Below are 14,032 nucleotides of genomic sequence, written 5' to 3'. Positions count from 1 at the left end.
GACCCGCACCTGTGCTTGCGCGGCCTCCTTGCCGGTTGAAACTCCAAAAAGTCCAGGTCTGGGGGCATGAGTCCTCCTTCAGAGGGGAAGACATGGCCTTAGGGACGGGTGCTCTTCCTTCTCCCCTTTCTGACCCGCACATATCGAGGGGCCCTGTGCCCACAGTGTGTACCCGGCGGGCGACACACGGGCCGCCCCGTTTTCAGGTCATCACACCAATGACCCTGGCTTTTGACGCTGTGCTTTGTGAAACCGTTGTGTCTTCTTCAAGTAATGGAAGTATGTGGCTGGCCACGTGCACACAGGCGTGTGTGCACATGTGTGCAGATGTGTGTGCAGTCCTGCCCACATATGATTTTGCTGTTGCGTTATAGTGTTCACCGTTCAGGCGTTTCTTCATTATGAATTCAGAAGTTGCCCGCGTTTCAGTGGTCACACGCAATGTGGGAGGGCCGCTCACGGTCCGTGCCGTCGGTCACACGCAGTGTGGGAGGGCCGCTCACGGTCTGTGCCGTTTCTCACTCTGGTCCTGCACGCCTTCTTTCTGTGCCCACACCTCCCAACAAAGTTCACTCCACCAGCTTGTTTCAGGAGTTGCTATACTGTAGGTAGCCAATTTCATCAGTTAGCAATAGTTGTCTAACACGATTGGGCAGAAGATTTTTATTTTGAGCGCAAACCACAGACCATGTATCAAAGCCAGCTTGAAACCCAAGACTCTTTTGAGCTGTAGATGGTGCTTTTACTTGTTTTTTAGAGAAGTCCTCAGCAGCTGACTCTTCAAGTTTGCATCAGAGTGTCGACTCGTTTTCTCAAGTACTTTTTTATTGAGACGCGGCCTCCCGTTTCTGCCCTCTTTGCCTGGATGGTGAGCTCCATGTGTCCATCTCTGTTGTCAGGCTCCGTGTCCTAGAACGGGAACTCTCAGTGAGCGTGGTCTTTAGAATCGTCTTACAGAGAAGCTCAAATGGGAACTTGAACACGACGCCCTGCTGGAGGCTCAGCTCTGTGCTGTTCCAACAAAGGCAGGGCACCTCCTCAGTTCCTTTGTGAAGCAAACCGTTTGGACAACAGTTACTTATTCTAGACCGTCCAAATCTGTGGAGTTTCCCTCCCTTGGGAAACATTGATGTGGTGTGTGTGTGTGTGTGTGTGTGTGTGTGTGTATGTGTTGTCTCTATTCATCTGTATATCTATGTATGTCTGTGTGTGTCTGTGTGTGTGTGTGTATGTGTTGTCTCTATTCATCTGTATATCTATGTATGTCTGTGTGTGATGTATATGTCATGTGCACATGTGGGTGTGCGTGTTGTCCGTATTCATCTGTGTGTATCTGTGTGTCGTGTGTGTGTCATGTGCACATGTGTGTGCATATGGTCTGTATTCATCTGTGTGTCTGTGTGTGTCATGTGTATGTCGTGTGCACATGTGGACATGCATGTTGTCCGTATTCATCTGTGTGTGTTGTGTGTATGCCCTGTGCACATGTGTGCATGTGTGTGCGTATGGTCTGTATTCATCTGTGTGTCTGTGTGTGTCATGTGTATGTCGTGTGCACATGTGTGTGTTGTCTGTATTCGTTTGCGTGTATCTGTGTATCATGTGTATGTCGTGTGCACATGTGTGTGCATGCTGTCTGTATTTGTCGTGTGTATGTCACGTACATAGGTATGTGCATGTTGTCTGTATTCATCTGTGTATCTGTGTTGTGTGTATTTCATGTGCACATGCGTGCACATGTGTGTATTGTCCGTATTCGTCTGTGTGTATCTGTGTGTTGTGTGCACACTTGTGTACATGTGTGTTGTCTGTATTCATTTGTGTATCTGAGTGTCATGTGTATGTCATGTGCACGCGTGTGTGTGTGTGCGTGTGTGTGTGTGTGTGTGGTGTGTGATTACCATGGGTTCCCGAATGGCTGTGCTGTGACCTTCTTTCTTGCCGGCAGGACCGGGTGGAATAAGGGTACGTTCCCAGCGTGAGATGAAGTTGCTCGCAGGGAAAGTGGCTCCTGCTCTCGTGTCTGGGGTCCAGGGTCTCAGCTGCAGCACGAGGGGGCTGGGAAAGGGACTATCATCCTCGGAAAGACTCTTCTGAGCGGCAGCCTTGTGTCACCATGAACAGCAGAGGACGGTGCCTTTAGAGCAGGACGACCCTTGCTACCGTTCTCTGCCTCAGGGTGACCCTTGGAGGGAAATGACCGTGGTGTGTGCGAGGCCAGCGTTCCTGTAGAGGAGAGACCTCTCCAGTCAGCGTTTCCTCTTGCTTTGTGACTTTCCAGTGGAAGACGAAGCCACTGTCAGGGCCGGCTTTTTCTTTGCATTCAAAGTTTGTTTTTCTGTAGCGCTTTCCTGGGCCAGACCTTTCGGACTTGAACGTTCGCCTGCTACAAGCGTGGGTTGAAGGAAAAATCATTATCGTGGCCCATTTCCCTTTTTCTTTTGCTGCCTCAATTGGATGGAAGATATATGGTGCAGATAAAACAACTTTATGTCAATAGTTCTTTCTGTTTGTCACCACGGACTTATGCTCCCTCCCTTCTGTAGCAAGAGATTGAGATTTCTGCCTCTCTTATCAGATTAATTGGTAATTTGAGATTCTCTAGGGCAAGATTTCACCAGATCTCAGCTTAAGCCTTAATAGATGAGCAATTAATTGACAAGAATCTGATGCCATTCTTAGAAGACAAAGACGTCTGGATACCTGATTGTCCCATAAGAAGGAGGAAGAATGTGACCCACGACACGTCTCCCCTGCTCACTGCCGTGTCCTCCCATTCAGACGTGCGTACAGGGCTTAGCCTCGCTCTCCTCTGTCTCCTGCATTTTCTGATGGGCACGGTTCCATCTCGTCTTTTGCTGTTTACATTGTCACGCTCTTTACTCCCTGGGTGGACCATTCGAGACTGGACAAAGGTCAAGATTCCTGTCCTTGTCCCTCAAGGGTGAGTTTCCAAGTGTTCCAAGTTCCCTGCCCTTCAAAGGTGAGTTTCCGTGTGTTCCAAGTTTGGAAGAGAGGGCACACAGAAGGTGAACTTGAAGCCAAGAGACCCGTGCTTTACGTCTGGTAAATAAATGCTTAAGGGCACGTGGCTCTGCTGGGGTGCGCGTCTTATAAACGCCCTGCCGTTTGGTGTGTCCCTGCACAGGACATCTGACGAGACTGGCTTTAGGGAAGCGAGCGCATTGGAGGCTGAGAGGAAGAGGTCGAGTGGCCACCAGGCTGGTAGGGAGACAGGGACGCCATGTAGGGCAGCGCTGCTCCACAGGCAGTGGGCAGCTTGCATGAGGACCGCCGAGAGCCCAGCACTCCCGCATGGAAGCACCCAGAACACCTGCTCCTGCTCTCCAGCCCCCGTGGGGTGAAGATGGCCCACAGGGCCCGGCTGTCAGGGTGGGAGCCGCACGGGGCAGAGTGCGGACGTTCTGGAGCAGGTCCACGTGCTGGGTGGGGTTAGCCCAGCTGCAGTGAGCGCAGAGAACACGGGTACCCCTGGCAGAGCCATGGAATACCGGAGCTTCGGTCAAGGGAGAAGGGGTGGAGTGCAGAGGCCTTGGTGAGGCTCGGAGAGAGCGGGGCTGGGAATGGCCTCGGACTCCCGTCAGTGTTCTCAAAGAGGCAGGTGGTTGTGGGTTTTCTGCAGTGTTTTCTTCCCACAAAACTCTCTTCCCCTGGACAGGCCCATCAGTGACACTCCGATGGTGTTCTAGAGGCTCACGCGTCATCCGTTCACTACCTGCTTCACGGGCAGCCCCAGCTGCACCACTGATGGGGTCTCAGCCAGACCTCAGGCCCGGTCCTACCCTTTGTCCACTGGCTGGACGTGAGGGTTGTGGGAACCAAAGCCTGGAAGGAAGTTCGGAAGTCAGGCCTCAGTCCCTGTGTGGCAGCCATAGGAGGCCTCCCTTCCTGCCACTCTCTGCACTGAGAATCAGGTTACTCTGTTATTTTTAGAGCCTTCCTGGGAGGACATTGCCTTTCCCATCACTAACACGCAAGTGTAACAACCCGTGTCCTCGGGACGACATGGTGGGAGAGGAAGGGTCACCAGTAAGCAGTCATCCTCCCTGTCTGCGCAGAGACCCGGGCTGCCCGCGAAGCCCCTCAGAGCTGAGCCAGGGCCGTGGGGCCCGCGTGCTTGTGAGGAACGCAGGCATGGACACAGAGAAGGCATGGGGGCTGGTATCGTTTCCTGTTTTCTCCTTCCTTGCGGGAGAAAAGAAATCTTAACGGTGTCGTGGACAGATTCCGCGGTGGGGCTGTCTGTGGGTTTTGTTCGTTCTGTTCTAGCTTCAGACCCTGTCTCCGATGGTGTGGTCTAACGTTTTCTTCAGGAGATACAGCTGCCATCCTGTCCAGGGTCTCTCCTGAACGTGACGAGTCCCCGCATATCACCACGCATCCCATTGATTCATCTCAGAAGACTGTGTGTGGTGTGACGCATTCATTTCATCTGAGAAGAGTTTAGTGGGGAATATAGCCATCGGTGCAAATAGTCACATTTGCTCCTCTGGTAAACAAGGAGACCAGCTTCCAAACCTAAAGTCCCCTACTGTGGAGTTGTTAGTTGTAGGGAATGCCCATGAGAAGGAGGGCAAACGGTGGTCTCTGAGCCCCAGATGGTGGCCCTGCTCTGGCTTGTCTGGTTTTGGTGCCTGGGCCTGTGATGTTCAGCGCGTACTTACTGGGCACCTACTATGCGCAGGGGTCTCCGTACAGCAAAGGTCTCCATGTAAGTGATGGGTCGTTCTGAAGTTCAAGTGAGGGAAACACGTGCACGTGAGCAGTGGGAGCCACAGAACTCGGGCATCTGCTCTATTGAGAGAAGGAGCAAACGGCTTCGACTGAGTGGGTTCTCAAGCCTGTGAATCAAAGAATCTCAGAACCCTGTTTTTTCCTATAAACCTCTCATCCTGACTCTTCCTGCCAGCCATGAACTTCCGTCTGCCCAAATTCAGTGGCTCCTGGGTGCCCGCCCTCCCTCTCATTCCCTCTGCCTGGTGCTACAGAAGCAGCCGCCTCCCCAGTCTGGCCCCACCCGAGGCACAGGTCATCTGAGGCCGCTCCATTCTTCCCGAAACATTCCCAGCCTTCTCGTCCTCGAGATGCTGCCCTTGCTGTGCCCCCGGGACCACCGCCACGGCCCCCTCCTCTTGCTCTGCACGCTGGCACAGCCACCGTCTCCAGTGGCCCATGCCTGAGGTGGCACCAGCACCGTCTTCTCCACCACCTCCGAGGGTGAGGATCTCCCCGTGCGGCCACCGGGAAACCAGCTGTCACAGTGTCACACACAGCCGTCACGCTTCTCCCGGGAGGGGCTGCCCGGGGTTGGCGGGGCTTCTGGAGCAGCGGAAACATCAGCTCATCAGCCAGTCCAGGAATCACCAGGAGGGGGCTTTTCGTAAGTTCTAGGAAAACGGGTATAATCGATGTGAAGGTTCCTCCCAGGGCAGTTTGAGGATCACGCTGTAACGCAGGTCCAAAGTCACAGAGTGGATTCTTTAAATGTACTGGCAGTAAGGCGTTTGCTTCTCAGTGGAGAGACTCTGTTTAGAAACTCCCCCTGACATCGGTGTCAGAGACACCACCACCCGCTGCCCTCCCTGCAGGAAGGACTCGGACGGCCGCACTGCAGGTGCCCAAGCTGCTGTCCTAGGACCCGCCCACCATGTCCCCAAGGCCTTGGGCGCACAGGCCTGGCTTGTCCCCAGGCACCTCATCCAACAGGCTTTCCTGGCTGTTCAGTTGCATATTTTCATGAGACAGTGGATGGATTTTTGTCTTGCTCTAAAGCAGAATTTTGAACATACACGAAGATAATGACCCAGGCCCAACCTTGTCCCATCCACACCCCCATTTACTCCCATCTCTCATGCTGCTTTCAATAGATCCCACTTATATTCTCTGGGAAACATTTTGTTAAATAGCTTTAAAATACAAGGATCCTTCCTTTTAACATACCATACCACCTTAGTAGCATCAGATATCGAGCCCGTGTTAAGCTCTGTTTTACTTCCATGTCAGAACTTTGTTGGTTGGTGTTTTGACTCAGATCCCAATAAGGTTCGCACCTTACACTGGCTGTGTGGTCTCCAATGCCTCTGATTCTGTAGGCTCACTTTCATCTTGCTGTTGAGGTTAGAGTGATGTGTTGGATTTCGATGTCTATTTATTGGCTGGAATTCCAGAACTGGAGGACATTTCAGACTTGTCTAACCTCCAACTGGTGTGGTGGGGAAAGTGAGAAAATACCATGAAAGTGAGCATATGGTGGGCATTAAAAGCAATTTTCGTGCCTCTTTGACCCAATGGCTTCTCAGTTGGCTTGGCCATGTCTAGCCAGTCGGAAGATGCCAGAAGAGATGATGCTATGCCAGGAAGGGGCTCTTTAATGGTCTCAGACCGTGGTGAGGCCCCTTCCCACATCTGATGCTTTCAGTTTTGGCAAATGGTGAGATTGGGTGGCGGTGGGGTGGGTGGGCGGCAGGGAGGAAAAGGAAATATTGGAAAAGCCCAGCCCACTCTGATCAAGCCTGGAAGCTGGGCCTTTAGCACTCTGTGTGCTCCACGCTTGTCCTTAGAGTCTGACTCCCACAGGTTGGCTCTGCGGATCAGCCTATGTGCTCGAAATGCAAGAGGGTCACCATAAATCCCTGTCTCCACAACTATGTCTACTCCTGCACCTACACCCACATGTCTACACAGCATCTGCACCATCTGCCTGTATCTCTGTCTGTATCCATCTACATCAATGTTTATGGGTCTGCATCTATATCATTGATCTGTGCTAATGTCTGTATGATCTGCATCTATCTACACCCGCATCCAAAAATGTACATTGTCTAATCAGTAATTGCCCATCTGTGCCCACATCCACATCTACGCCTACACATACACCTATGTCTGCATCTGATCTACGCTTAAACCTCCAGATCCGTGTCATGTTTCAGCTGTATCACCTCTCTCTCTCCGTGTCCATACTCTGCGTCGTCACCTATCCTGTAGTCACATCTGTACATCTCCACCATCTATGTTTGTACAGCCTGGTTTGATATCAGATTTCTAGAATTGTTGGGGAAGCTTGCTTTCCTCTTCAGTGATGTTTCCATAGTAAGAACCCCCCAGGGACCTTCAGAGCCTCACCACAGCAATTGATTTTTGAAAAGCGTCATCTGCTCTATAAGTTAACTTCGACTTAAATCTAAGTTAAGCAGCTCTAAATATCACTCCTACATGAGAGGGAGTAAGAATGAGGGAGAAAATATGAAAAGAGATTTGCTACACTGTCAAAATAGAAGTAAACTGCAAATGGAAATGAAGCCAGAAGGAAAAGGAAGAGTAGAAACAGTAGGACCCTAATGTAGCTCGGTTGTGGAGTATTAACTTACTTGGGATGATGACTTAAAAAAAATAATGTCTTACTAGAAGAGCTGGCTACGGGTGACTGAATTCTGGCACACTCTCCCAGGTTTTGGTCATGTAGGCATCCCTTCAAGCTTTAGGTCAACCTGTATGGCTGTTACTTGCAGCTCTGTAGAGGGCAGGTGGGTGGGAAGGAAATCGCGTTCCAAAGAGAATAGCTTATGCAGAGGGCCTGCATCAGGATAGGTGTGGACATTGGAGGAGCTGAAATAAGGCTGGGGGAAGGTGGGGACAATAAATATGGGAGAGGCTGGTGTCCTCAGGGCACGAATAAGGATTTGGGTCCTTGCCCCCAACAGACGTAGGACACCACTGGGGAACACTAAGCAGGCAAGTGTTGTGGTCGGGGTCCACTCTCCCAGATCCCTCTGCTGCTGAGTGGAGAAGAGCGATGGGAGGTCGGCACAGTGGGTGGAGGGACCCTGGCTGGCAGTTGCGCCAGCCACTGGGCCATTCCCTCAACTCCGTTCCCTTTCCTTGCTCTCTCTGCACTGTGAGGCTGACTTGCAAAATGTCATCTGTGCTATGAACTGGCCTGGACAGTTCGCTACGATCCCCACTGTTCTACCAGTGGGGCTCTGGCAAGTTTCCAGCGGGCTGCACTGCTCTTCCCGCTGTACCCACTTTGTTGAGTTCTTATCATGAATGGGTGCTGAATTCTGTCATGTGCTTTTCTTGCCTCTGTTGAGATAATCATGACTTTTTATCCTTCATCTTGTTAATGTGGCGTACCATGTGATTGATTTGCAGATGTAGACCCATCCTTGTGTCCTTGGAATAAGTCCTACTTGGTCATGGTGTGTGATCCTTTTGATTTATTGTTGAATTTGTTTTGCTAAAATCTATGCTAAACATAAATTTTGCATGTATGTTTCATCAGGAATATTGTCCTATAACTTTCTTTTCTTGTGGGCTTTTCTTGTCTGGCATTGACATCAGGATAATGCTAGCCTCATAAAATGTTTGGAAGAGTTCCCTCCTCCTCTTCTGTTTTTTGGAAGAATTTGAGAAAGATTGGTATTTATTCTTCTTTGTGTGTTTGGTACCGTTCGCCTATGGGGCCATCTGGTTTGGGGAGGTTGTTGTTTACTGATTCAATCTCCTTACTTGTTATTGGTGTCTTCAGATTTTTTTATTTCTTCATGATTCAAGTGTGGTCAGTTGAGTGTTTGGAATTCATCATTTCTTCTTGGTAGTCCAGTTTGTTGGCATATAATTGTTCACAGTTGTTTCTTATGACCAGTTGTAATGTCTCCCCTTTCATTTCTGATTTTATTTATTTGAGTTTTTTTTTTTTTTTCTTGGTAAGTCTAGCTAAGGTTTGTCTAGTTTATTTATCTTTTAAAAAATCAGCTCTAGTTTCATTTATCTTTTCTATTGTCTTTTCAGTCTCTATTTCGTATACTTCTGCTCGGATCTTTATCACTTCCTTCCTACTGATAACTTTGGCCTTCATTGATGCTTCTTTTTCTAGTTCCTTGAGTTGTAAAGTTAGATTATTTGCAATCTTTCTTTTTTCTTGATGACGGTATTTGTCACTGTAAACTTTTCTCTTAGAACTGTGGTTGCTGTATCCCACACATTTTGGTATCACATTTCCATTTCATTTGTCTCAAGGTATTTTTTATTTCATCTTTGACCCATTGGCCGTTCAGGAGCATATCACTGAATCTCCATATACTTGTGAATTTTCCAGCTTTCTTCTTTTTTTTTTTTAAAGTTTTATTTGTTTAAATAATCTTTACATCCAATACGGGCTTGAACTCATGACCCTGAGATCAAGAGTTGTATCCTCGACTGACTGAGTCAGCCAGGTGCCCCATCCAGTTTTATTCTTATAATTGATTTCTTGTTCCATACCATTGTGATTGTAAAAGATGCTTGATATGATTTCAGTCTTACTAAATTTATTAAGACTTGTGTGTGGCCTGTCATATATTTGTCCTGGAGATTGTTCCACATGTGCTCAAGAAGAATGTGTCTTCTGCTGCTGTTGGGTGGAATGCTCTTTATGTATCTGTTAGGTCCTTGTGGTCCCTGCTATTATTACTTTGCTATTTTTCCCTTCAGGTATGTTAATATTTGCTTTACATATTTAGGGGCTCCTGTGTTGGATACATGAATACTGACAAATGTATCCTCTTGATGATTTGACCCCTTTATTATTAAATAATACTCTTTTTTGTGTTTTGTTACAATTTCTGGCTTAAAGTCTGTTTTGTCTAACGTAAGCTTATCCACCCTTGCTTTCCTCTGGTTTCCCTTTTCATGGAGTATCTTTCTTTATGCCTTTACTTTAAATCTGTCAGTGCCCATAAAGTGAAAGTGAGTCTCTTGTAGGCCACATATAGTTGGGTATTGTTTTTTTTTCTTTTTTCCTATCCATTCAGCCACACTATGTCTTTTGATCGGAGATTTTAAATCCATTTACGTTTAAAGTAATTACTGATAAGTATGGACTTTCATATTGCCATTTAGTAAATTGTTTTCTAATTGTTTGTGGATTCCTTTGTTCCTTTCTCTTTCTTCCTTTATGATTTGATGATTTTCTGTAGTGGTATGCTTTGATTTCTTTCTCTTTCTCTTTTGTGTGTGTATTATAGGCTTTTTGCTTTGTGGTTACTGTTAGGCTTACATAAAATATCTTACACTTATAACAGTCTATTTCAAGCTGATAACAACTTGAATGCATACAAAGCTCTATATTTTTGTACTACCTTCCTCATTTTATTTTTTGATGTCAATATTCTTTTTATAAAACTAACTCTAAGACATTGTGTACTTAGATTTGTATTAAGCTGTTGGCAATTTTTTCCCCAAGAATTTAGAGAATCATACTTATGGTGAGAGGTACAGTCTCATCTTGATGTTAAAATCAACAAGTCATTTGAATACAACAGTTTTTTACCAATTGATTTTTTTTTTTTTTTTTACCGTGAAGAGTTGGTGGTTGTCACAACTTTACCAGTAAGAGTAGTTCAGATTATTGGCACCTCCTGATGAATCTGCACATGGTTTGGAAGGCTGTGGGCTCAGCAGTCAGAACAATTCAGTTTTGGTTGCACAAATTACCATGAGCTCATTCACGTCATTCTTCAAACAACATTGGGCGTTATTTTTCTGCACGGAAGAAAGGCGATACTGAATCAGAGTTGGGGTTTTGAGTCGTGGCAGCTCCTCTCTCATTTCCCTCATCAGAAATGTCTTTTCTCTGCAGTGGGGAGAATTCCTATGCGTTAGCCAAAGTCTAACTAGCTTATAAGATTATTTAAATAGAACAAACATCAGTGTTAAGATAGCTAGAATAATTGGGGAATCCCATGAAAACCTCATTTTACCATTGGTTTCAAATATCATCTCATCAAAAAGTTCCTATCAAAATCGACCGATACCATGTTGCAATCCATCAATCATTTGTTTCCCTACCTTTGGTACATTTTCAAGTTAATGGGAAAATGTCCGAAATCAGGAAGTGAAGCAGCAGAGCTGCAAACAGTCCACTCTTGAGCATAGAGTCCTAGACGTCTGGTTAGCGGGGCCACCTGGGCCCAGAAGGAAGATACAGTAACACTGTCACCAAGATAAGACATAGAGAAATTAGGGGTACAGCCGCTCTTCACAGGTAAGGATGCAGGCGTTACCTGGACGTCCCCCACGGTCTGCCACACTCACTGACGAGTAACATGTAGGTTTGGGGATTTACTGGTGACACGACCCTGGGCATGAGCTTAACTTTTCTAGTCCCAGTTTTTACTCCTTTATTTTTATCTTTATTTATTTATTTATTTTTATTTGAGAGAGAAAGAGACAGTGTGAGCTGGGAAGGGGACAGAGAGAGAGGAGAGGGAGAGAGAGGAAAATCCTAAGCAGGCTCTGTGCTGTCAGTGCAGAGCCAGGACTCAGGACTGCAACACACGAACAGAGATCATGACCTGATGCGAAAACCAAGAATTGGATGCCTAACTTCTGAGCCAACCCAGGCTCTCCTCCACTCCTTTAAAATGAGGCTCACAACAGTACCTTCCTCCCGGTCTGATGTGAGCACTAAGTAAGACTGCTGTGTGGAGTCCCAGCACTGTGGCGAGCATAAGGAACGCCTTCAAGGGCTTCCGCTACTCCTAACATTTCTGACCTGTAAGTATTTTCACTGTTTTTTTCAGGGTGGCTCTCCACAATTCCCGTCCCATCGAACACATTCAGGGTTTCTATCTTTTCACCTGTCCCTTCATTCCTTGGTGATTTCAGGGCACGGCAGAAGTCCACAGTGCTACGTGTGGCATCGTGAGGCCATCATGGAAAATGGGGATACTCTCATTTCTCTATACAGGCTTCCCAACACGTGAATGGACTGAATGCTGCAGATTTTCCCCTATTTTACCTATTTAGTAGGTCCTCAGGAGCATCTGCCTTCAAATGACTCCACGGTAGTATTAACATGCCACTGTGCTTCCGAATAGAAAAGCGGTAGAGGAGATACTAGTTAGCTTTTGAAAACCCTCTCTGCCACTCGAGGTCAAGGCAGGCGGTGAGGACCCGAGCTGCGGGCAAGGCTTGTGCTTCTCGCTCGCAACAGCATCGGGTGTCCAGGTAATCAGGGTGACGGCTGTCACAGACACACAGATGAAATTGCATGTGCATATCCGTCACATTGATTTTTGAGATTGACTCCAACTGCTTTCTGAGGAAGTTCAGACCATGAGATGACAGGTGATGGCCACGTATTTTAAAAACAAACTGGAAATAACTGCATGCCTCATTTTGAGCACAATCAGCACCACCTTATTGGTCATCACTATAGACTGGACCCTCTATTGTCATAGGCCCCTGGTGAGGTGGGAGGGGCTGTGGCGCTCATCACGCAGTCTGTGTAAGTGGAGGTCTCACTCATGGAGGCAGGCGGGTTCAGAAACATATCCTGGGCTGGCGAATTTCATCATTATCTTCGAGGCTGGTTTCAATAATCTCGTTATGAGAAAAGTGTTGATTTTCCGCATTGAGGGGTGAAAGAATGTAGGGTCAGGAGATGGTCATGAGGCTAAAGTGAGTCTGGGACTCACAGTAGAGCCTCTGGGCTCCCCATCGTATCATGTCACCCTTTGCTCTAAAGAGACCGGAGCACAGAGTTCATGGGATCTGGTAGCACACTTGGTTGGGAAGTCGGTTTATGTTCAACACGGGGCAGTGGGCCTCGGAGGTACAAAAAAGGAGAAGATGCGGTTTGTGCCTCACGGAGTCTGCAGTCTGTGGAGGGGGATCGGATTAAAACGTGAAGTAATTAAGAGACCTTCCATAATAAGTGGTGAGCTGGGTGCCTCTGACTCAAAGCAGAGCGGGTTTTAGGGAAAGAGGGGCCTCGTGGGCCCATCGGTTAGAATAGGAAGGGCCTTGTTCGTGGCCAGGATCGGGGGAGGAAGCACGGCGTGGCTTGTGGGTGTGGGGCTGCGAGGCACTGAGGGAGAGGTGGCTGGGCCGACTGGGGCTGAGGGTCATGGGAGGAAGGGGAGTCACCGGGCAGGCAGGTGGCCCAGGTCGTGTCGATCCAGGAGCGTGTGTCATCACCACAACCCTCACTGGTTTTAGGGCCAGCACTCCTCCTGGTGAGTAAGTCAGCATGTGTGTATGTATAGGCCTACTCCATTGTCTTGTGCACAGGCCCCCATGCAGGTCCCTCTCGATGTACCTACAGGTGTGTGCACACCTGGGGAGTCCATTGTGTGTATGTGCAGCCCGGGGAGTCCTTACTGTCTCATCAGACACCTCCTCTTCCTGAGGAGCCCAGTGTGTGTGTGTGTGAGTGTGTGTGTGTGTGTGTGCGCGCGCACACACATGCAAACGCAGGTGTGTGTGCATGTGCAAGTGTATGTAGGTGTGTATGCAGGTATGTGTGCAGGTGTGTATGTGCAAGTGTGCGCACACGCAGGTGTGTGTGCAAGTGTGTCACACAGGTGTGGGTGGGTGCGTGAGCAGGTGTGTGTGCATGAAGGTGTGTACGTGCGAGTGTGTAGGTGTGTGTAGGTGTGTATGCAGGTGTGTGTGTGCAGGCAGGTACATGCAGGTATGTGTTTACAGGTATGTATGCGCAGGTGTGTGCATGCAGGCGTGTATGTAGAGGTGTGCGCAGGTTTGTACACGCAGGTGTATGTGCTCATAGGTGTGTGTGTGCAAGTGGTAGGTGTGCGCACGCGCAGGTGTGTGCATGCGCAAGTGTATGTAGGTGTGTATGCAGATGTGTGGGTAGGCGTGTATGTGCAAGTGTGTAGGTGTGCGCACACGCAGGTGTGTGTGCAAGTGTGTCATGTAGGTGTGGGTGGGTGCGTGAGCAGGTGTGTGCATGAAGGTGTGTATGTGCAAGTATGTAGGTGTGTGTAGGTGTGTATGCAGGTGTATGTGTGCAGACATGTACATGCAGGTATGTGTTTACAGGTATGTATGCGCAGGTGTGTGCATGCAGGTGTGTGTGTAGGCATGTATGTAGAGGTGTGCGCAGGTTTGTACATGCAGGTGTGTGTGCGCATAGGTGTGTGTGTGCAAGTGTGTGTAGGTGTGTGTGCATGCAGGTGTGTGTGTGCAGGGGTGCGCATTCAGTGGTGTGTGTGTGCAGGTGTGTATG

At 48.3% G+C, this 14,032-nt stretch overlaps 1 protein-coding gene across 1 annotated transcript in view; it reads left to right on the top strand.

Moving 5' to 3' along the window:
• Positions 1 to 14,032, top strand: part of PTPRN2 (protein tyrosine phosphatase receptor type N2) — a 768,343-nt gene that overhangs the window by 342,299 nt on the left and 412,012 nt on the right.

This window comes from Lynx canadensis, chromosome A2 (genome assembly GCF_007474595.2).
Source record: "Lynx canadensis isolate LIC74 chromosome A2, mLynCan4.pri.v2, whole genome shotgun sequence".
In the NCBI taxonomy this organism is placed as follows: Eukaryota; Metazoa; Chordata; class Mammalia; order Carnivora; family Felidae; genus Lynx; species Lynx canadensis.
The sequence above is the reverse complement of the archived record's forward strand: the minus strand, read 5'-3'. Positions and strand labels throughout refer to the sequence as shown.